Here is a 23049-nt window from a genome sequence, read left to right on the forward strand (position 1 = left end):
GAAGTCGCAACGGCTCATTTCAAAATAAACGTGGATTTGCGTAAAAAAATATTCTTTCGGGTGTTTTCTTTGATTTTAAACAAACAAAGTCTTGGCTTTCAGAATATGAAACTTTTGAGTAATCATAAATAACACGGCAGGGTCCGTTACAGTTTGTTTTCATCTGATTTCAATTAAACAAAGTCTTGGCTTTCAGAATATTAAAGTTGTTTTGGCAAATTCAGATGATAAATACAACTTTGAAGCTTGTAACGGCATAATTACAAGCGGAGAACGGAGTAATTTACCATCACAGCAGGCATAACAACAACCGGTGTTTCTCGTGAGGGTTTTCCCCGGGAAACAAACACAATACACAAAAATGCAAAATTACACAAACACACACACACTCGTGAGCTTCTCCCAGACCAGTAATCCAAACGAAAATATCTTCCCTCCGTAGTATTTTGATCATTTGCTCTGCTAATAATCAATCAGATCGATGGATTCCAGAGAAGAGAAAACTTTGAAGGCCTTTTTCTCAAAATGATGACTCTGTGACAGTCATTATATAATGTGAAATATTTCGCTTAATAGTTGGAGTACAAAAACAATCCTGATATCATTACAAAGCTAGCAATATCCTCTTTCCAGCAGTGTATACAACTCAAAATGTGTCTTTGGGTCAATGCGACTGATTTCGATAGAGCAGGTCACATATGTGTTATAATGTTTTTTAACAGACGTTGTCTGATTATATAATCATGCGCGGGCCGCTAGTGTCAGTTGATCTCCAGATTAACAGCAGCATGAGAATAAACTGCCGAAAGTGCCGATGCTCCATGGCGGAGGCTCCGGTAGAAATTGCCGGGATTTGCGTTTTTTACCCCCTTAATGTCCCACCAATGGTTGAACAGCATTTCCGTGCACATGACTTGTGTTTAAAGTTTATAGTCCGTTTCAGTTATACCCGTGTGAATGCAAATTGAACCTTCTGAAAAATGAAACAATGTAACAAACTGTGGTCTGGCGCACACCTGAAAACGGACTATTTAGACACTCCAGAAAATCGCGATCCTGCGATCGCAGAATTTAACGTATAATCAGCAAAATGGCGCAGATTTTTAAAAGGCCGCATATTTATCAAAAGGCCGCATAATCCCCGCATTTTTCCACACAAAGTTGAGAAAAAAAAAAAGTTAACTCGTCTTGACGTGAAGTAGTGATGATGATGACGTGACGTCATCAGCTCGCGCATCACAGAAGGTAAACAACACCGTAGAGTGAACGTGTGGAACTCACACGAGAGAGAAAACACCAAGATGAAAAAATCTGATCCATCTCATTTACCGTCGAACATTTCTGCTAAAGACCGGGCAAAGCAGTACCCCGATGTCTTTCACGAAAGTGGGGGAAAACTATTCTGCACCCCGTGCAACTGTGTGTTGGAGCATACGTCTTAGAGAAAATCGACGGTGACGACCCACTTTGATTCATTCAAACATTCGAAAATGCTTTCTGCTGCTGCGGACAAGAAAGCCAAACAACTCACGTTCACAGAGGCATCAACCTCCAAAACCCTTTCGAGGGCTACAAGAAACGAAGTGAGTAGCCTACAAGATTGAAGCTGGTCAGATAACGAACGAGTAAATGAAAACAGAATGAGGCGGAGAAGTGTGTGTGTGTGTGCGTGTGCGTGTGCGTGTGTGTGTGTGTGTGTGTGTGTGTGTGTGTGTGTGTGTGTGTGTGTGTGTGTGTGTGTGTGTGTGTGTGTGTGTGTGTGTGTGTGTGTGTGTGTGTGTGTGTGTGTGTGTGTGTGTGATTAAAATAGCCCCATTGCTTTTACAATAAATAAACATTGAATGTGTTTAATTGAATAGGAAAGGGGTTTAACGTTAGTGGAAGGTTGTGTGTGAGAGAGAATAAATAAGACAGCCCAATATTTAAAAAAAATCTATTCTTTTTTGCAACTTTCCGCATATTTCGCAACTTCCCTCAATTTCACCGCATAAAATCACATAAAAACCCCGCATGTTTAATCACATAATCAAGGATTTCAGCCCGCATAATCAAGGATTTTTGCCCGCGTTTTTCTGGAGGGTCTAAGACTATTAGGTGTAAATGCACCCTAAAAGCTTTAGGAATGCAAATGACAACATATAATAAGTACCCTGTATCAAGATTGATGCAAAACAAGTGATATTTGACCTTTTTAGAGAGGTTTAGCAAAACAAACTCCACCTCTGAGGTGATTTGGGTGGAAATGGGGGTTTTACCGTTTCTCTGGAACCCATTTGTCGATTTTGGCGATTGACATCTCTTTCTGACAGTTAGAGCTAATAGAATTAAAGGGGAATCTCCCCACTCACACACAGTCTAAAACAAAAAGGTGTGGGCTTCGCGCACGCAGTTTTGCACCAGAGTGAAGCTGTCTCTAGGTCTGACTTCTAGAAACGGAAACGCAGGTTTATTGCTTATGGATTATCAGAAATCATTTCAAAGGGACACAGACACATTGGATTAACCTATGTATTAACTTCAGCAGCGTTTTTATCATTTTAATGCCATTGAAGACCACTTTTGACCAGACTACGACACAGGTGAGCCATGTTAGCGTTTGAGCCATATGTTTTGATGTCTGTTCTTGTTATTATTTCCGCGAGTTCGTATAATTGAGTGATAATGAGGGTACCTATCGATTCTGTGTCACCTCACGATGTGAAACGATGGGTTGGATGTGCAGCAAAGACAGTTTCTTCCCGTTACATGGATATAAAACATTCATAGTTTATTAAATGAACATGCCCTCAGACATCTGTCAGACAGATGTTGCGGCAGTGCCCCGGTACCGTGATCTCTCGGGCTTAACAGGTTAATACTGGCAACTTCTAATTGTGGGAAAAACGAAAACGTTCAGTGGAGACGTCCCATAGAACATTTTGCGAAACACAATAGCCAGCATGTGTAGTTCTGGGGGGGCGTTCGATTCCAGTTTTGGATAGTCTGGCGTGGTTTCGTTCCATTTCAAACAGCTGTTTGACGCTCAGCGTAGCCTTGGCGCACTGCCACTCCAACATCCAAATCCCAGCGTTTGAAGATTAATCACGGGGACAGTAGTCCTAAATGAAAGCTGGGGATTATGGGTAGTGTAGTGTCTTCGGCCATCCTAAACTCAGAATTTTTTTCCGCATTAACACCATATCCCTACATGCATTGCAGCTAAAACAATCCAATCAGCGAGCTTAAACCATAGCTGAGGATCTTGGGTAATCAGCTCAGTGGCTGTGTATCGCAATGATGCTCAAAATGTCCATTATACGCCTACGTCTGTTTCCGGTTATTTTTATTTTGAAATTCAGTTCCTGACGGACGCCAAAAAAGCCTGAGATTATGGAATCAAAGAAATAAATAAAAATAAGGATAATTGTGTGTTATTGGTGAGTAAATAAAAGTGTGTTATTAAGAAAAGAATAACAAATGAGAAGGAAAAAAAAGATTTTAAAAAATACAGATTTCAGTATTCTGAGGCTCTGAGCCCCATTTCTTTTCCTCACAGACGACAAAAGAAGTCTGACATTATACGATTTAAAATATAAACAATAATCGTTGCTTGATATTGAGTAAGGAGATGTTTTTATCAACCCCACAGCTTCCGGTCTTCCAAGACCCGAACGGACAAAAAGACGTGTTGTAGGCATGAAACATACTACCAATAGAAATACATTGCTTTTAAAATCGTTCTGTGTGACACGAAAAAAAGGGGAAAATTGTGTTGGTGAACACGAATCAATAGATTAAATGTCGTGACTACTGTATAACATGACATGTCATGAGACTGGGTTGTGTGGTTACACGCCTGAGGGGCAGAATAAGTATATCATTAGAAAAACAGGAATGTACTGGACAGGGATACGATTAAATTAAACCGTTCAGAAGGAGTACTGGCTAATGAATAATGTTAATATATCAATCAATGTTTATTTATATAGCCCAATATCACAAATGTTACATTTGTCTCAGTGGACTTCACAGTTTGTACAGAATATCAGTATGACAATACGACACCCTCTATCCTTAGACCCTCACATTGTACAAGGAAAAACTTCCAGAGAAAACCCATAGTTTAAAGGGGAAAATGGGAGAAACCTCAGGGAGAGCAACAGATGAGGGATCCCTCTCCCAGGACGGACATACGTGCAATAGATGCCGTGTGTAAATCGAAGAGATGATACATTTTACAGCGTAGGTAGACCAAATGTTTGGAAAACCCAAATGTTTGGAAATGCATGTGTCTATAATAAGAAGATGAATCCACGAGGATGTCAACAATCCTGTGGCAGCCATCAGGAAAGTAGTATGATGAGAGTCAGGCAGGACCGCAGACTGGTTCAGCCACGACTCGAAGTCCAGGACTCAGATCCAGTACTCAGGATAGAGAATCCAGGACACACGACCACAGCAACAGGATTAGCCTCGGCTTATATATAGACACAAAAAAAGAGATTTGGGGGAAGCTGGGTTAATCGGAACATGAGAGTACACAGGTACAAACAGACAGAAAGACGAAGTAAGGTGTGTGTCCCGACAGTCCAAGCCTATAGCAGCTAAACTAACGTGTCTACATACATGCACTCTCTTAGGATAGGTTGAGGGAAAAGGGTAGCAAGTAAGAAGTAAGAAACAGAGGTGAAGAGGCACATGCAGGTCCCCACTGGAACCTTAATTGGAATTGGTGAGAGGTGAGGAGTAGGTCTGTGACTACATTAATAATAATAGCTTAGATTTATATAGCGCCTTTCATGGGACCCAAGATCGCTTTACAAGGAAGAACAGGGCAAAACCAACATAACAAAACACAAGGCAATCAGACAACCAGTCAGACAGACAAAAACAACAAATAGATTAGGGGCCAAAGGCATTGGTAAACAGTAGGGATGCACCGAATATTCGGCCGCCGAAAATTATCGGCCGAAAATGGTTAAAAAGGCCCTTTCGGCTTTCGGCTTTTAGCACAGAAAAAATATCACCGAATGTCAGAGAACGGGGTTACGTTGGTAAGCTAACGTGTTGTTGTGATGACGTAATCAAAACGCGGCGACAAGCACGGCGCGCGACCATGCTCGCGGCTGGCTCACAGCCAACATGTCTGCCACTTGGAGATATTTCAAAGTATCAGAGAAAGAGGCGCGGATTGCGATTTGTAAAACGTGTTCAGCTGACATTTCTCGAGGGGGTGTAACTACAAAGACTTTCACCACTTCGGGATTACTCCACCACTTGAAATCAAAACACCCGGACAAATATTCGGAGTAAGATCAAATCACAAGCACTGACAGCGAGAGACTGTTCAGCGCTGCCTCTCATGTGCTTGATGAGAAGAGGAACAGACTTATGGCTGATAAAGCAGAGAAGCTACTGTTCATTAAAAATAACCTCCCACTTTTCCTTAATAAGTAGACAAGGCTGGCTTATCATAAGCTTATCTAGTTATACATGTCTACTCTATACCCACTTTCCTGAACAATTTTCATTGTGAGTTATAATTCACCATCTCAGGTTATCATTAGGGGGAAATGACAGCAGCACAGTGTTCGATATATTGTGCTTTCGGTATCTAAATGATACAATGTTGTTTACATTGCTCATTAGGACAGGCCACCTTATTTGCAGATTCCCTGAAATTGTAATTTAATTTGTAATTGATTGTGGACTTTGTATCCAGTTTTCACTTTATGTATCTTTATACAATGTTTACTACTTTGCTTATGAGGACAGACAGCCTTATTTACAGATTCTTGAAATTCAATTGTAATTTCATTTGTAAATAGTTACATTCATGTGGATTTATCCAGTTTGCACATTTGTATGCTGCACTTATAGGTGCCTTTGTTGTTGTTGAAGGCCTGGCTGTTACAGTCTTTATTTACACTATTTTGTTGTAGGCCTACTGGCCTAGATGTTTATGCAGTTTTAAAGCACCTTGGCTTTGTTCTGAATGCACTTTGTTGTAGTTATCCTACAGAGAAAAGAAAATGGACTTGACTTGGAATTAATGTACTGTATGCATTCAAAAGTGCTGAATAAATGTTTTATGGACCCATAATAGTGATTATTATTTAAGTTAAGTTTGCCATAATCAGGTAGCTGAACAACATTGGTAAAAAAAATGTATACACTTATATATATATTTCTATTAATCATTTTCGGCCTTTCGGCATTCGGTTTTCGGCCAACTGTTTCCTATTTTCGGTATCGGTTTCGGCCAAGAATTTCCAATTCGGTGCACCCCTAGTAAACAGATGGGTCTTGAGGGCCCTTTTAAAGGCGTCAGGCGTGGGGATGTTGCAGATCTCCGCAGGGAGAGCGTTCCAGAGGGTGGGGGCTGTCACGCTGAAGGCTCTGTCCCCGAAGGTTCGCAGTTTGGTGCGGGGGGTGGTAAGCAGGCCAGACTCTGAAGACCGCAGGTTCCGGGGTGGGGCATGTGGGTGAAGGATGTCCGATAGGTACTGGGGGGCATGGACATGGAGGGAGTGGTAGGTAAGGAGGAGGATAAACGTTCCACACTCCCCGCCTGGGATAGGCCTCTCTGCAACCTGTTACCCTAATAGAACCTCGAGAGGTCAGAGAGGGGAAAGGTTTTGGATAAAGTTTTAAATATAAGATCTAAGTTTTTAGGATTTAAGTGAAAGAGTAAGAACTAAAATGTATAGGTGAAGAGGCACAATGCATCTACGGCAATGCACTCTTATTAGATTATTTTATTTTATCAATAAGCTTTATCAAAAAGGAAGGTCTTAAGCTTACTCTTAAAAACGGATAGGGTGTCTGTCGCCCGAACACAAACTGGAAGCTGATTCCACAAATGTGGAGCTTGATAAGAAAAGGCTCTGGCTGCCATTGTACTTTTAGAGACTCTAGGAACAACCAACAACCCTACATTCATGGAACGCAATGCCCTAGTACAGGGGTCTGCAACCTCTTTGACCAAAAGAGCAATTTTGCTCCTTTTTCCCCCAAAAATGTTTGTCTGGAGCCGCAAAACATATTTCATAGCTTGATAGCTTATAAAGTTGTATTTATTGTTATATCAGACACAAACTACAGTTGTTTTGCATTTATTAGGCTATGTATTACATTATATAAAACTGTTAACCTCTAATAAGAAACAAAGAACTCCTAAAAGGAGAATTAAAAATAATACACAGGCCTACTTTAAAAAAAATTAAACACAGCACTTGGGGAGTCCTCTGCACATTTGAAGGAAAACAAATATAATTAAAATGGGCCCACTTTGAAATAAATAAAACATACAGTGGGGCAAAAAAGTATTTAGTCAGCCACCAATTGTGCAAGTTCTCCCACTTAAAAAGATGAGAAAGGCCTGTAATTTTCATCCTAGGTCTAGCTCAACTATGAGACAAAATGAGAAAAAAGATCCAGAAAATCACATTGTCTGATTTTTAAATAATTGATTTGCAAATTATGTTGGAAAATGTGGTCAATAACAAAGTTCATCTCAATACTTTGTTATATACCCTTTGTTGGCAATGACAGAGGTCAAACATTTTCTGTAAGTCTTCACAAGGTTTTCACACACTGGTGCTGGTATTTTGGCCCATTCCTCCATGCAGATCTCCTCTAGAGCAGTGATGTTTTGGGGCTGTCGCTGGGCAACACGGACTTTCAACTCCCTCCAAAGATTTTCTATGGGGTTGAGATCTGGAGACTGGCTAGGCCACTCCAGGACCTGGAAATGCTTCTTACGAAGCCACTCCTTCGTTGCCCGGGCGGTGTGTTTGGGATTATTGTCATGCTGAAAGACCCAGCCACATTTCATCTTCAATGCCCTTGCTGATGGAAGGAGGTTGTCACTCAAAATCTCACGATACATGGCCCCATTCATTATTTCCTTTACACGGATCAGTCGTCCTGTTCCCTTTGCAGAAAAACAACCCCCAAGCATGATGTTTCCACCCCCATGTTTCACAGTAGATATGGTGTTCTTTGGAAGCAACTCAGCATTCTTTCTCCTCCAAACACGTCTAGTTGAGTTTTTACCAAAAAGTTATATTTTGGTTTCATCTGACCATATGACATTCTCCCAGTCCTCTTCTGGATCATCGAAATGCTCTCTAGCAAACTTCAGACGGGCCTGGACATGTACTGGCTTAAGCAGGGGGACACATCTGGCACTGCAGGATTTGAGTCCCTGGCAGCGTAGTGTGTTACTGATGGTAGCCTTTGTTACTGTGGTCCCAGCTCTCTGCAGGTCATTGACTAGGTCCCCCAGTGTGGTTCTGGGATTTTTGCTCACCGTTCTTGTGATCATTTTGACCCCACGGGGTGAGATCTTGCGTGGAGCCCCAGATCGAGGGAGATTATCAGTGATCTTGTATGTCTTCCATTTTCTAATAATTGCTCCCACAGTTGATTTCTTCACACCAAGCTGCTTACCTATTACAGATTCAGTCTTCCCAGCCTGGTGCAGGTCTACAATTTTGTTTCTGGTGTCCTTTGACAGCTCTTTGGTCTTGGCCATAGTGGAGTTTGGAGTGTGACTGTTTGAGGTTGTGGACAGGTGTCTTTTATACTGATAACTAGTTCAAACAGGTGCCATTAATACAGTTAACAAGTGGAGGAGGCTCTTAAAGAAGAAGTTACAGGTCTGTGAGAGCCAGAAATCTTGTTTGTTTGTAGGTGACCAAATACTTATTTTCCACCATAATTTGCATATAAATTCTTTAAAAATCAGACAGTGATTTTCTGGATTTTTTTTCTCATTTTGTCTCTCATAGTTGAGGTATACCTAGGATGAAAATGACAGGCCTCTCTCATCTTTTTAAGTGGGAGAATGGTTTGCATGGAAGATTCATCGTTGACACACACAAACTGAGAGCGTTCAGACAAATAGGACCTAAAGCAGTTCCCTTTATATAAACTAAGTGCTCTAGTATTTGCAATAGGATATCATGGTCGATAGTATCAAATGCAGCACTGAGATCGAGCAAGACAAGAATAGAGAAAAGTCCTTTGTCTGAGGCTATTAGAAGGTAATTTGTGACTTTAACCAGAACTGTCTCTGTGCTATGATGTGTTCTAAACAGTGTTGGGACTAACTGTAACGCAACTACTTTTTGCGGTAACTAATAGCGTTACTAGTTACCTATTCCTAATAAGTAACGCCGTTATAGTTACTGTGATTTAAGTGGGTGCGTTACATTATGTGATGGAACTGAACCGAATCTCACAGGCGAATACAGCGATGTCCCCTCACAGTACCATGGAAAAGAGACACACACACACACACACACACACACACACACACACACACACACACACACACACACACACACACACACACACACACACACACACACACACACACACACACACACACACACACACACACACACTATTTTCAATTTGTGGGGATAAAGGACGCAAAAAATATTACGGTAAAATGTAAACTGTGTGCAGGACAGAAAGCATTGTCCACATCGAATAACATCAATGCCAATCTCCTGAAACACCTAACTAATGTACATGTGGGGAGTTGTCTTTTCTCTTACTGTGCCACAGAACAACACAAAAACTTGTATTTGTATTATTATTATTTTTAAAGTAAAGTAACTTGTTACTAGTTACTTTTATAATTTAGTAACTAATAAAATAACTAGTTACTTTTTGGAGAGCAGTAACTATAACTATTACTAGTTACTTTTTTTAAGTAAGCTTTTTCAAGAATTTTTGAGAGGAACGGAAGATTAGAAATAGGTCTATAATTGGCTAAAACCTCTGGATCGAGGTTGTGCTTTTTAAGAAGAGGTTGTATTACTGCTACTTTAAATGATTGTGGAACATAGCCTGATAATACAGATATATTCATAATATTTAATAAAGAAGTGCTAATTAATGGAAAAACTTCCTTTAACAGCTTAGTTGGAATTGGGTCTAAGATACACGTTGATGGTTTAGAAGAAATAATCATTGAATTTAATTGTTCAACGTTTATGGCTGAAAAGCATTTTAGTTTACTGTCTAGTGTAATATTAGAACTTACATTTTCGGGAGCTGTTGATAACACTATACTGGTCAAAGGCAAGAGGTCATTGATTTTGTTTGTAAGAGTAACAATTTTATCGTTAAAAAAGCACATAAAATCATTGCTACTGAGTGCTATGGGAATAGAAGGCTCAGTCGAGCTGTGGCTCTCTGTCGGCCTGGCTACAGTGCTGAAAAGAAATATTGTATTATTCTCATCTATTAATGAAGAGTAGTAGGCTGCTCTCGCTTTACGCAGTGCTTTCTTATATTCATTGAGAGTAATATGCCAAATTAAACGAGATTCTTCAAGTTTAGTGGAACGCCATATCCTTTCAAGTTGTCTCAACTTTTGCGGGTTTCGGCATTATGCCATGGAGCTAATCTATGTTGTTTTATTTTCTTCTTTTTCATAGGAGCAACAGAGTCCAATTTTATTCGCAGCGCATCTGTAGCACTATCAACAACATGATCAATTTGGGGTGGTGTACATTTTGTATAAGTTTCCTCCCCTACATGCAAACATGCTATCGAGTTAGGTTTCTACTGCAGGAGCTTTTGACTAATGCTTTGTAGTCTAGTAATAGTACTTCAAAAGTTACCAAAAAATTGTAGGATAAAGCAGGATTATGTGGTTCGGCTAATAGTTGCTCAATTTCAATACCATAAGTCAGAACAAGGTTGAGAGTGTGATTAACAGTGGGTTGGTTAATTTACACTTACTATTGTTACGCCCAGACCTACACTGTAAAAAAAGTCCGTGAAATTAACAGGGAAAAGCTGTAAAATCACGACATCAAAAAACTGTAAATAGAGAAACAATGAAGCAGTGTTTAATTTACAATAATATTTCGTAAAGTACTGAACCAAACAAAACTGTTAAATTCACATTAAGAATATGTTAAAAATAATTATATTTCATTGTATAATTTACAGATTACTGTGGTTTGAACACAGAACAACTGTAATACATAAAACAATACAATACAGTTAAAATGACATCATGACAGTGTTAAAATCATGTTTTTTTTATATTTTTTCATTCTTGAATATACTATAATATACTTACTTCTTATTTCTATTTTTTTAATACATATGTTTATTTTCAAATTGGAAATAACCCAGTACTGAGACATTTTTGGAAATTAAATGAGAATCCATAAAACAGCTGGCGTTTGGATTCTCGGGCCGCCCGGCTATTTGGAGTGGAATGCAGCCCACGGCAGACAGCCCAAACAGTAATCGAACACGCCACTAACGGCCCGTCCACACAGCGGTAAATCTACTTTTTGAGTCTTGTATTTTTTTTAAATTGGGACAGCCTCTCGGCGGAAGTGACGCAAGCGGTCAACGAACGCAGCCTCCGAAGGAAACGGCCGCTGAACTGAGACACGCCTACTGAGCAGTAGAGTTTGTTTCTGTTATTTCATTGGACTATTTAATTATCGCGGGAGCAGCCACTTTTTGCAGGTTAACGGCTCAGTGCGCGGCCAAGTCTGTCTGCCACGGACCACGGAGCTATGTGCAGGTGCTCATGAGCGGAGGATCTCATCTGTAGCACTGGTAAGCTAACCGTTTATTTTCTTCAAACTTCAATTATAACACGGTGTGTTGTCAGGACAATTCTGTTTGTGATTTATTGCATTTTGCAGTCATAGTAGTTATAACGTCTACTGACTGGGAGTTAATTTAAATAGTCTGGTAACGTTATTGAAGTATCATGCTAAAAGCTGAACTCTTTATTTTCGTTCAATTCATACTGTTGTGAAGCGGGGGGTTCGAAGCTACATCTGAGCGGGTTCAAATTTAACGGGCAGTTATATTATTATTATATTGCTAAATATGATTACCTACCGTTTTTGCAGGTTAACGGTTACGGCTCAGTGCGCGGCCAAGTCTGTCTCAAGTCTGCCTGCCACGGACCACGGAGCTGTGTGCACATGAGCGGAGGATCACATCTGTAGCACTGGTAAGCTAACCGTTTATTTTCTTCAAACTTCAATTATAACACGGTGTGTTGTCAGGACAATACTAACTTCTGTTTGTGATTGAGTGCATTTTGCAGTCATAGTTATAACGTCTACTGACCGGGAGTTAATTTAAATAGTCTGGTAACGTTATTGAAGTATCATGCTAAAAGCTGAACTCTTTATTTTCATTTAATTCATGCTGTTGTGAAGCGGGGGGTTTGAAGCTACATCTGAGCGGGTTCAAAGTTAACGGGCAGTCGTGTTAGCGTGCTAAAAATGATTACCTGCCGTATTTGCAGGTTAACGGTTACGCGGCCAAGTCGGCCTCAAGTCTGCCTGCCACGGACCACGTGGAGCTGTGTGCACATGAGCGGAGGATCACATCTGTAGCACTGGTAAGCTAACCGTTGAGGGGTTATGTTCTGCATTGCATAGGAACCCCTAAAAATGATTACCTGCCGTTTTTGCAGCAAAACGCTACAGACTTTGAAGGGTTATGTGCTGCATTCTAGAGTGCATAGGAACGAACCCCAGTGTTTTTTCAAATGTGTTGGCACGAACTGCAAGCGAACATTTTGTACTTACGCATCTTTTAAAGCTCACTTTTATCGGATTCACAATGTGCCTGCAGCCACTGCTAGAGCCATTGTTACAGATTTGAAATGTGCAATTTCGTTTCAAACAGTGAAAGAACTTATATCCCACTTAAAAGATCATATAGTGGAGGGACGACCTGTGTTATGTCCAGTAACTGGTTGTACAAATACTTTCACTGTGAAATCGTCATTTACTGCTCATATGTCCAGAAAACACAGAGCATGTTCTGTTGATAGCATAAGTGACATGTACAGGGAAGCCATTTCTCCGTGTTCTGCACATGAAGATGCTTCCCAGAGCCCAAATGATGCAACAACAAATGAAAGCACTGATTTGACACAGCATTTCAATGAGACCTATCTTAGGAATGTATGCTTATTCTACTTAAAATTGCAAGGGCAGCTCCTTCTTCCAGCTTCAACAATACAGACCATTGTCGAAGAGATGCAAAATGTGCATGAGTTGGGACAGGATTACATTTTAAGTAAACTACGTTCACTTTTAAAAGATGACATGTCTCTAACTGATGATGCTATTGCTAAAATCTGTGATTGTGTGAAGGATTCCGATCTGTTCTCAGTCTGTCACCAGGGACCACTGAGAACAACATATTCAAGAGCTCAGACCTTCAAAAAGATGTTCAAATACATAGAGCCTAAAAAAGTAACATTAGGAAATGATGAAAATATGACACAAATGTTTGCTTACTACATACCTCTGAAACAAACAGTAAGTGGCTTATTAGAATCAGAATTTTGGAAGAATTCAATGTCACAGCAGTCATGTGAAACAGACTCAGATGTTTTTGGTGACATAAGTGATGGACACAACTTTAAGTCCAACCAGTTCTTCATTGAAAATCCAGGATGCCTGAAGCTAATTCTGTACCAGGATGCTTTTGAAATTGTCAACCCCCTTGGCTCTGCTAGGAAAAAACACAAAGTTGTTGCAGTCTATCTTTCTGTGGCAAATCTACCTGCTCATGTGCGCTCTAATACTGATCACACGTCCCTGGTTTTATTGTGTGGAGAGAATGACCTAAAACAATTTGGATTTGCTAAGGTGTTCTCAGAGATGTTAGTGGATTTAAAAGATTTGGAGGAAAATGGAATAGTTACAACAGTTGGAGACATGGTCAAAGGGGCTCTGTACTGCATTGCGGGTGATAACTTGGGTTCACACGGTATTGGTGGGTTCACTGAAAACTTTAGTCGTTCAAAGTACTTTTGCAGGTACTGTGAAATCACACAAAGTGAGTTTAAGAGTGATGATCCAAATGTATGTGGGCCACAGCGCACACCCGAAGGTTACGATTCTGCTGTTGCTGATCTACAAGTTGAAGACAGTCCACACATCAAAGGCATAAAGGCAAACTCTGTCTTCAATGCTCTGACATCTTTTCATGTTTGCAAGCCAGGTCTCCCACCTTGTTTAGGCCATGACATATTTGAGGGTGTCTTATCCTACGATGTTGCACTGTACTTAAAGTATTTTATTAAGAAAAAGAAATGGTTTACATATTCACTTTTGAACCGGCGCATAGAACAGTTCAAGTACAAAGGATCTGATGCTCTCACTAAGCCCTGTGCTGTCAACTCTGACGTATTCAAGCTCTCAGGTCAAGCCATTCAGAACTGGAATTTGTTAAGATTGCTGCCTGTATTAATTGGAGACAAAGTGCAAAATCCAGAAGATGATGTGTGGCAGTTGACTCTCCAGCTTAAAGATATTGTTGATCTGATTTGTGCACAAAAGATTTCGTTGTCACAGGTAGCCTATCTTGACATTACAATCCAAGAATATTTGGAAACAAGGAAGTGTTTCTTTCCTGAGAGTCCACTAAAACCAAAGCACCATTTCATGAGACACTATCCGGCACTCATCTTGAAATTTGGCCCCTTGATTAGAGTATGGACAATGCGTTTTGAAAGTAAACACAGCTACTTCAAGAGATGTGCCAGGCATTTGAAAAACTTTAAAAACATCTGCCTAACTTTATCCGAAAGACATCAGATGTTTCAAGCATATCTTTCAGCTGGGCCAGGATGCAGTCAACTTCTGCAAGTCAAAGACAGTTGTAATTTTTACTCCAGTCTTTACAGTGATTCAATCAAACATGCAGTGAGAGAGTTTGGCTTTTCAGAAAACAATACTAGTGTTTCCACAGACATACAGTATAAAGGTACATCATATAAAAAAGGGCTTTTCCTTGTGTCCAAAAATGACGAGTCCATGGAGTTCGGAGAACTGCTCATTATTTTAATTCAAAAATGATTCAGCTGTGTATTTTGTGATGGATATACATAAAACTGACTATCATTCTGAATACCACCTGTACTCTGTGACAAAACAGAATGCAAGGTTGCAATGTGTTAACATTAACGACTTGGTAGATTTTTATCCGTTACCATCATACATTGTTAACGGGCACCAAGTCATCCCGCTGAAACAGTGTGTTGTCAAAATAAACACGATATTGGCTACTGTGGTGTTGAAACCATTCTAACAATGCACATGTATGCTTAGGGAAAATGATAAAATACTATTTGAAAAATATTAAAGTGACAGCAGTTTTTGTTCTGCAATGTACAGAAATAAAAAGTATACATCCTCAATCACACCCTATACTCAAATTAGAGGTCCCTCTTATCTGTATATAATGTATGTACAGTATTACTTGACTAAATGTCTAATTATCTTTGTCTTTCATTTGTAATTTTGAAAACCGAAAAGTGTCGTTCTTCCATGATTCCAGAGATGACAGACATGGAGCAAACATTTATACGCAGTGCCATCACTGAGGTCTTGCCTGACCTTCCAGAGATGACAAAAGATATTCTGGAAGAGACTTTACAATCCCTTGGGGTGGAGACCTATGAGGATTTCCAGTTTGTTAATGAAGCAGATTTGCTGTCAGCTTTGAGGCCAATTCAAGCCAGAAAAGTCCTTGCTGCTTGGAAGCTGAGATGTATGTATACTTGTGACTATTTTAGTACAGGATGCAACCAGTGCCCAAAGTGGCCTGCATAAAAGATACATCAGAAATATAGAAACATTAAAACTGTGTTCCTCATAACTCTTTTTGTTAATATGTGTGTGTTTTGCAGGCCAGACTCCTGAATCCAGCAGCTCATCTGTTGGTGGCTCGCCAGGACCTTCTGCATCCTTGATGTCCTATTCACCCAGAAGTTCATCCTCAACCTCTTCCGACAGCTGCAAAAGGCCTGATATAGACTGGATGGATAGCTTTGTGATACAGTGGGATAAGTTCCCAGAGGAACTGATGCAGACACTGGAGAGAGGAAAACGACCTAGTCCACAAATGAGAAGAGAGATGGTACGGATTCTGGTGTGTGAAATGAAGCGAAAAAGTACTTGCTTAAGTAAAAGACACACTATTGAAGTTGCAAAAAAGATAGTGGCAAAGTATCCTACGTCTCTTCAAGACATAATAGAGGGAGACGTGATCGGGCCAGGGTATCACTCTCTGGTCAAGCAATTGCAAAATAGGATAGAGAATGTGAAGCGATCCACGACCCCAAAAATAAGAAAAAGAAAGAATGGCACCGACGAGTCAGACACAGATGAAGTCCCTACAGAGAGCAGCAATCCAGGACACTTATGGGTGCATTAAATGGGATTTAAAATTCCTGCCCCTTGGAGAGACCGAAGAGAGCCAGCAGGAGAAAAAGGAAAAACTGAGGGTGATGTCTAAGCAAACTGATGTAAATCCAGAGGAGGTCAAACTTCTAATGAAGTCAACGTTCTACACGCAGCGTAAACAAGTCAACCAGGGGACAAATATAAAATCCCTCCTGCAAGAGTGGCCGTTTTGGTTCGACGACCTTGGCATGGCAGTCCACTTCAAGGAACTCACAGGAAGTGAGCTTCAAGAAACTTTCACACGGAATTTGGATCTGAAGGGGAAACGACTCCTGAACTAAATGAATACGGTTGCTGTGTACACAGGCTTTAACCAAGTTCAAAGCGATGAGAGGAGAGCTAAGTGGTTGTTCTGAAGACGTCAAAGACATGGTGCTGCTTCTACTGTCCTACTTTGATGAGAAGGAAGACACGATGTTCTGTTATGTGGAGGACACATGCCTGGCAGGGGAAGTACAGATGGACCAAGTTCAGTTGACTCCCACCATTGTTGTGTGTGGTAAGTAAAAACGTTCACTACTTTTTTTCTGTTCTTTCTGCCACTTCTTTCTCTCTTTTCTGTCTAATTTGAGCCGTTTATGTTGCACAATGTTTTTTGTTACTGTAAGCTCGTAAAGGGCTAGTTTGGATGCTTATGGATACTTATCCATAGTCAGTGTATTACTTGCATGTCTTTGGAGGAACAGGCAGGAGTACGGGTACGTATGTAAAGCTGTGGATGGGTGCAGCAGCGAAACGTATTTTAGCCACCTAAAAATTCAGTTTACATGTACGCTATATTTAGAATATTGTCACAAATGTACCCTGCTGCTTCAGTCCCTATCAGAAACAGACTGTATAATTGTCTGACAGCAAGGTAGAGCTTTGAAAATATTATTTAATATAGCATACACTAAGAGTAATATTGTTTTAGTTTTTTTGGTGGCTTAACTATGTCCACAGCAGTGCATTGCTTAGCTGTCTGCTGGTTCTCCTCTCTGTTTCTCCAAACTGTAGCTCCTACAACCCCCCTTCAAACAATATGAACTATCCCCTAAACTATCCCCTTTATCTCCCCTTAACCTGCAAATACACATACATACATTTTTGTATTGATGGTGAGAGCAATTTAACAGACCTTAAAATGTAATAACATGTGCTAAAATTGTTTTGTGAAATGTTTCAGGAAGACAAGTCTTGTTTTAATTTAGTTTGAATTGTGTTTTTCTTCTTTTTTAGGACGATCATGCTATTCTTCAAAGCGATACATGCTGAGTGTGGATCGAAACATAGTACAGGACAACATCCCCTCCTTGGTTTCTGCCCTGTCCATGATGTTTGGGAGCTATTATTGCTTCAACATCGCCTACCCGTCAGAGCTGGCATCCACCCTGGAGTTTGTCCAGAGGTATGTGTTTTTTGGGATGGGTTTTATCCAACAATTTATTTTATTAAACTGCAACAAATCTAAAGCAGCTGCTTCAGTGAATTGGGGGTTAAGATAATTGTCATTTTGGCTTCAAAATAATAAGATTGATGTGAATTTTTTTGTTGTTAGGCAAGCTATTTCATTATTAATTCTGTTGTTTGTTTTTCTATTTTAAGGTGTTTTTTCTCCATCAACCCAGAGAAGGGCACCAAAGTGGAGAAGACACGCGCATCCCGTCTTCAGGTGAACCCGAGAGTCCTCACCTTGATACAGGAACTTTCGGACCATGAGTGGCGTGATGTCTGAATATCAGTGATGCAAATTAGTCGCTTTTCGGCGCCTCCCGCTTTTTTAACGCTGATTTGGGTGACTTGTGTAATTCGCGGAGAACCGAAGAGTTTTCGTTTTGGGGGTGGGGGGGGTCCGTCCGTCCTTCAGTCCGACTAACGGACAACTTTTCACTTCAAAAAAGAAGAAGAAATCTAGACCGCAAAATAATTAAACAAGCGAGTGCCTGTTTTTCCTGGCCAAGGGCAGGTTCCTTGAACACAACACGAGCGTAACGTGTCTTCACGTGGTATAGACAAGTTTACGCGCCAAAACACGGGTAGCGCCATGACACTACACAAATGCACTTCATTTCCGCCGGAAGTCTTTTGCACAGCGTCTGTCGGTGTAAACCGATGTAAACAGTCAGACGGGCACTGGTGTAAACACAGCGATTTCGATGCTAACAGTGATGCTAGCTTGGGAACACGATTCTACTTCTTTGACTGGAGATGGCGTTACTCTCCCCCACCCGAATTCAGTGCAAAACTGGGAGGATAACATGACGACGTGGCCCAGCATAAAACCAAAATAAACTGCCTTATTTAGGTCATGCCCACAGGAGCCAACAGTTGTCTGTTGTTTACATAATGCACAATTTACATGATCTCTTTATGCTGTGCAATATATCATATGTGCCTGTACTGTTTGAGTGAAAATAAAGTTTGATGTAATTTAATTTCATTATTGCACTGTTATTGCATTATTGCATTTCATATGTTCCTTAGAGTGCTACAATTTCTTTTAACACAGTTCATCATTCATATTAAGCTCATACTGTACATAAATAACACTGAATTAATTAATTGTTGAGAGGAAACTAAAGAAATGGCTTCAACAAGAAAGATCACATGTTTAATCCTAACAGGTATTACAAATTAAAATATAAAAGCAGCCCACACAATTACATCACTATGAAAATATTCATATATAATATTAAAAAATACAATGCATGCAGTATTTGTTGTGTTTATCTGTATTTAATGAACAACATGGCTGGGTGCTGGGTGCTGGTTTGTGGTCGTAGCACTCTCTATCTAACCACTCGTTCAGGTGCTTTCTCGAGTGATTGCAACCAACTACCGCACACGTAGTTCCCGAACCACTTTTCTTCATGTTGTAATTGTTATATCCTCTTTGTCTCTTCGATATCAGTGCTTTGTCGGCACAACGGAGCTAGCTAGCAAAACAAACCCAGTCCGCCAAAACGGAAGTGCATTGCATCGAAGGGAGGAGTTCAGGATGTAGAGCGGAAACGGCTCAATAACTTGTGTATACGTCTCGTCGGAAAGGAGTGTAGACTAGAGTGCTGACGGAGAGCACCGGAACGCCGCTCCAGCTCTTCAAATATTGCAGTACCCATAAGGAGCCGTACACACCGCAGTGTTTGCGTGGCTTTCTTTAGTTGTAAGCACAGTGGCGATCTGTTGTTATTAGCATCTGGTTAGCTAGCTATGCTAACGAATTTAAAGAGCTTTTCTACAACCAGGTGGAAGAGAGCTCTCTCCTGAGAGGCTCAAATAACCTCAGCTCAGTGAGGTTAGGCACACCTTGATATGATCATTATAATTATTAATGAGACATTAGAGTCTAAATGAAAAACAGGTATAAAATGCAATATGACAGTAACAAAAAAGTTGTTAAAAATAACAAGAATAGAGTTTAAAAGGGGAGTGATTTGTAAAATATCCCCAAAAAAAAATCTGCTTAAAGTTCTGTTTCAAATGGGTGTTGAGATGTATCCATAGATCTCTTCATGTTGCTCTCAAAGTGCACCAGATTGATGCTTTTAACTTCAATATTTAAAAAAAAATCTTCCCGAGACCCCACTAGAGGAGGTTAGGTCCCCCCCACTTAAATCATGTTCACATGGATAGGATACTAAATACATTTGCACACATCTTGTGTCCATATCTTTCTGCCACAACCATGCACGTGCGTGCGTGCATGCGCGAGTCATGGCAAGATATCTGGATTAAGAGGTTGCTTTTTCTTTGCACAGCATGAAAGAAAGGCCAAATTAATGGGCTGTGATTTTTGTTTTTTTAAGCAGTTCAATAATTTGTACGGCCCTCGGAGGATGTTGTAAAAATTGAAAGGAAAAAGGTTCCCCACCCCTGCTGTAAATAATAATAAAAACCCTTGATTTATAACTTAACATCTCTGTCTCCTATTGATCTGAGTATATTATAAAGAATAGCCAGTTAATTGAAGCATTATAGCGCAGGCCTTTGTCAGATGGTATATTACGCTGTTTTTTTTCTGCTTCGAATAGTTCTCTCTTTTTTCACCATACGTGTGTTTGCATCCCTGGAATATGGACAGTAAGATCAATGGCATGTGGCGATGTGCCCAAGTTACAGTTTGTTTGATTGTTTAAATCGTTTACATCATTATTCTGGCAACAAAGCTGCCAGGTTTTTACCGTAAAAACAACGTTTTTTTTTTTTACAGTGTAGGGGAACCTAGGCGCAGCATAAAATGCACTCTCCCCACTTTTCCCACTCCCAAGAACACGGGCGCCAAAACACAGAAAGCGTTTGGTAAATGTATTTACCCAAAATTGTTACACACCGGAATAGCAAAACCACAAAACAAAGAAAGCTTTTAACACAAAATCTTACCTATCAAATGAGAAAAATAAACGTACAAAAATCTTACCTACTCTAATCCAAAAAACAGGAGAAAACGAATTATCCAGAAGGAAAAAAGAAAGGGTTTTGCACCCCTAAGCAAAATAAATAAAACGTGTCTAACAAAGACAGGTTTAGTAGCTTTTCTACACAGTCTCACAACACGGGAGAAAGGACCGGCATACGGTATAAATAAGCAATCAGTGTAACAGGACAGACATCGCAGCGCAGATGTGTGTTGGGAGTAGGAGAAGTCTAGTCGGAGAGAGGCCGAGGAACTGCACGGCTGCAGTTAAATATCCTCTCTTCTTCAGGTGGACCAATCAGCGGGTTGAAGGTAGCTAATCAGCTTAACGGGCACCACCTGTTGCTCACACACACACACACACACACACACACACACACACACACACACACACACACACACACACACACACACACGAGGGAAAAATGTCCACACACATGATCTAACGACCCAGGGTCGTAACACTATAGAGTTAAGTGCAACAGTAAGGCTATTTTTATCATCGTCAACATGAATATTAAAGTCACCTACGATAATTAATTTACCTGTTTTAAGTACCAAAGTTGATAAAAACTCTGAGAATTCTGATAAAAATTCTGAATAAGGACCTGGTGGACGATACACTGTAACAAATAAGATTGGCTGCAACGTTTTGCAGGTTGGATGCGTAAGACTAAAAACAAGTATTTCAAAGGAGTTATAATTTAATGCAGGGGTCTCCAACACGTCGATCGCGAGCTACCGGTAGCTCGCAAGCTCTCAATAAGTAGCTCGCCAAGCAAATCCATTCATATAAAAAATACACACAACAAAAAAAGAAATGTAATTAAAAGAATCTACCCTATGCATAAACGAAACCTCAATCATAGCGAGTTCTACTTACTACAACTTTATATCTATCTAACACCCCTCCTCCCCCCACCCCCACCCCCACAATGAATATCGACCAATCACGTTCTTGCTTGATTTGCGGGACCAGCGTTGCAGTCGGGAAGAAAAGCAATGTGGAGCGGCAGCTCACCGCTTCATAAGGAGTTTAACCGTGATTTTCCTTCTGGCAGAATCTACACAACACATCAGCCCCATTGAACACAGCCTAGTCATGCCAGCCTATACAGCACATGAGGGGCAGAGTTTTACTCTGTGTGTGTTGCAACTTGCATATATATTTATTGCACTTGACGCACACACACGCATGGCGTAATCTCCACTGGGGACAGGGGGGACATGTCCCCCCCACTCTTCAAAATCCCGTTTGTGTCCCCCCACTTTACAAATATGTTTATTCTTTTTTTGAGAGAGAGCTAGAGAGAGCACACATTTATCTATTTAATATAGATGTACAAAATAAAGTAAGAAATCATTCCAATGTGTACTATAAGACAGTAAAAAAAAAAAAGTTAAAAATTATGTGATTAGTAAAATATGCATAAAGAAATAAAGAATGCTAACTTAAATAAGATAAAAATAAACAAGTTTAAATGATTTGTTATTGGTTGTGATCATATTCTTTACATGTTACTTGTTAGATGTTTTTATCCAAAGCGACTTATACTCAATACTGTGGACAATCCCCACAGGAGCAATTTGGGGTGAAGTGTCTGGCCCGGGGACACAACCACATGCTGACTGCAGCGGGGTTTGAACCTGTGCTCCCCTGATCCGAACACCAACGCACTACTCCACTGCGCCACACGCCTCCCTGTGTGTTCTAAAGATGTTTGGATTATTGAAAAGTATACAGCTCCCTTTCATATGAGTGTTGAGAGCTGTATCCATAAATTCATGTTGTGCTCAAAGATTGATGCATTTAACTTCAACTTTAAAAAACAAAAATCTTCCCAGGGGTGCATGCCCCCAAATAAAGCAGGTTAAAATAATTAAATTGCATACATTTTCTTTTAGTAAACACTGAAAACGGGTCCCACAGACCCAAACAGCACACAAAGGTTAAAGGTAAGCATATAATAATGTTAAAATGTGCTAAATATATACACTGCAAAAAACAAAAAAAGAGGAGTAAAAGTAGCTCACGACTTGTTTTATTTTTTGAAAGTAGCTCTCATCCTAAAAAAGGTTGGAGACCCCTGATTTAATGCAACTACCGTGTTTGCGGATCAGCTGATTGAGGAGCCTCAAATCCATTCTGATACCGGATCGGCTCGTTCGCTTATGCCGAGACGGCCAGACGTACCCGTGTTTCTGCTGTTGTAGGTCTTCTCCTCTCACTCTTGCTTGATATCTGGGGTTACGTAATGTAACCCAGCTTCTATGAGTATAGGCGCAGCCCTCTAAGGCTATCGCTATTGGGTAATCCCTCCTGCACGTGTGCAGCACTGACAGATTTAATCCACGCCCACCTATGACGTGGGCCCCACCTCCGGGCTCACTTCCGTATAAATAGGA

This window comes from Notothenia rossii (genome assembly GCF_949606895.1).
Source record: "Notothenia rossii genome assembly, chromosome: 1".
In the NCBI taxonomy this organism is placed as follows: domain Eukaryota; kingdom Metazoa; phylum Chordata; class Actinopteri; order Perciformes; family Nototheniidae; genus Notothenia; species Notothenia rossii.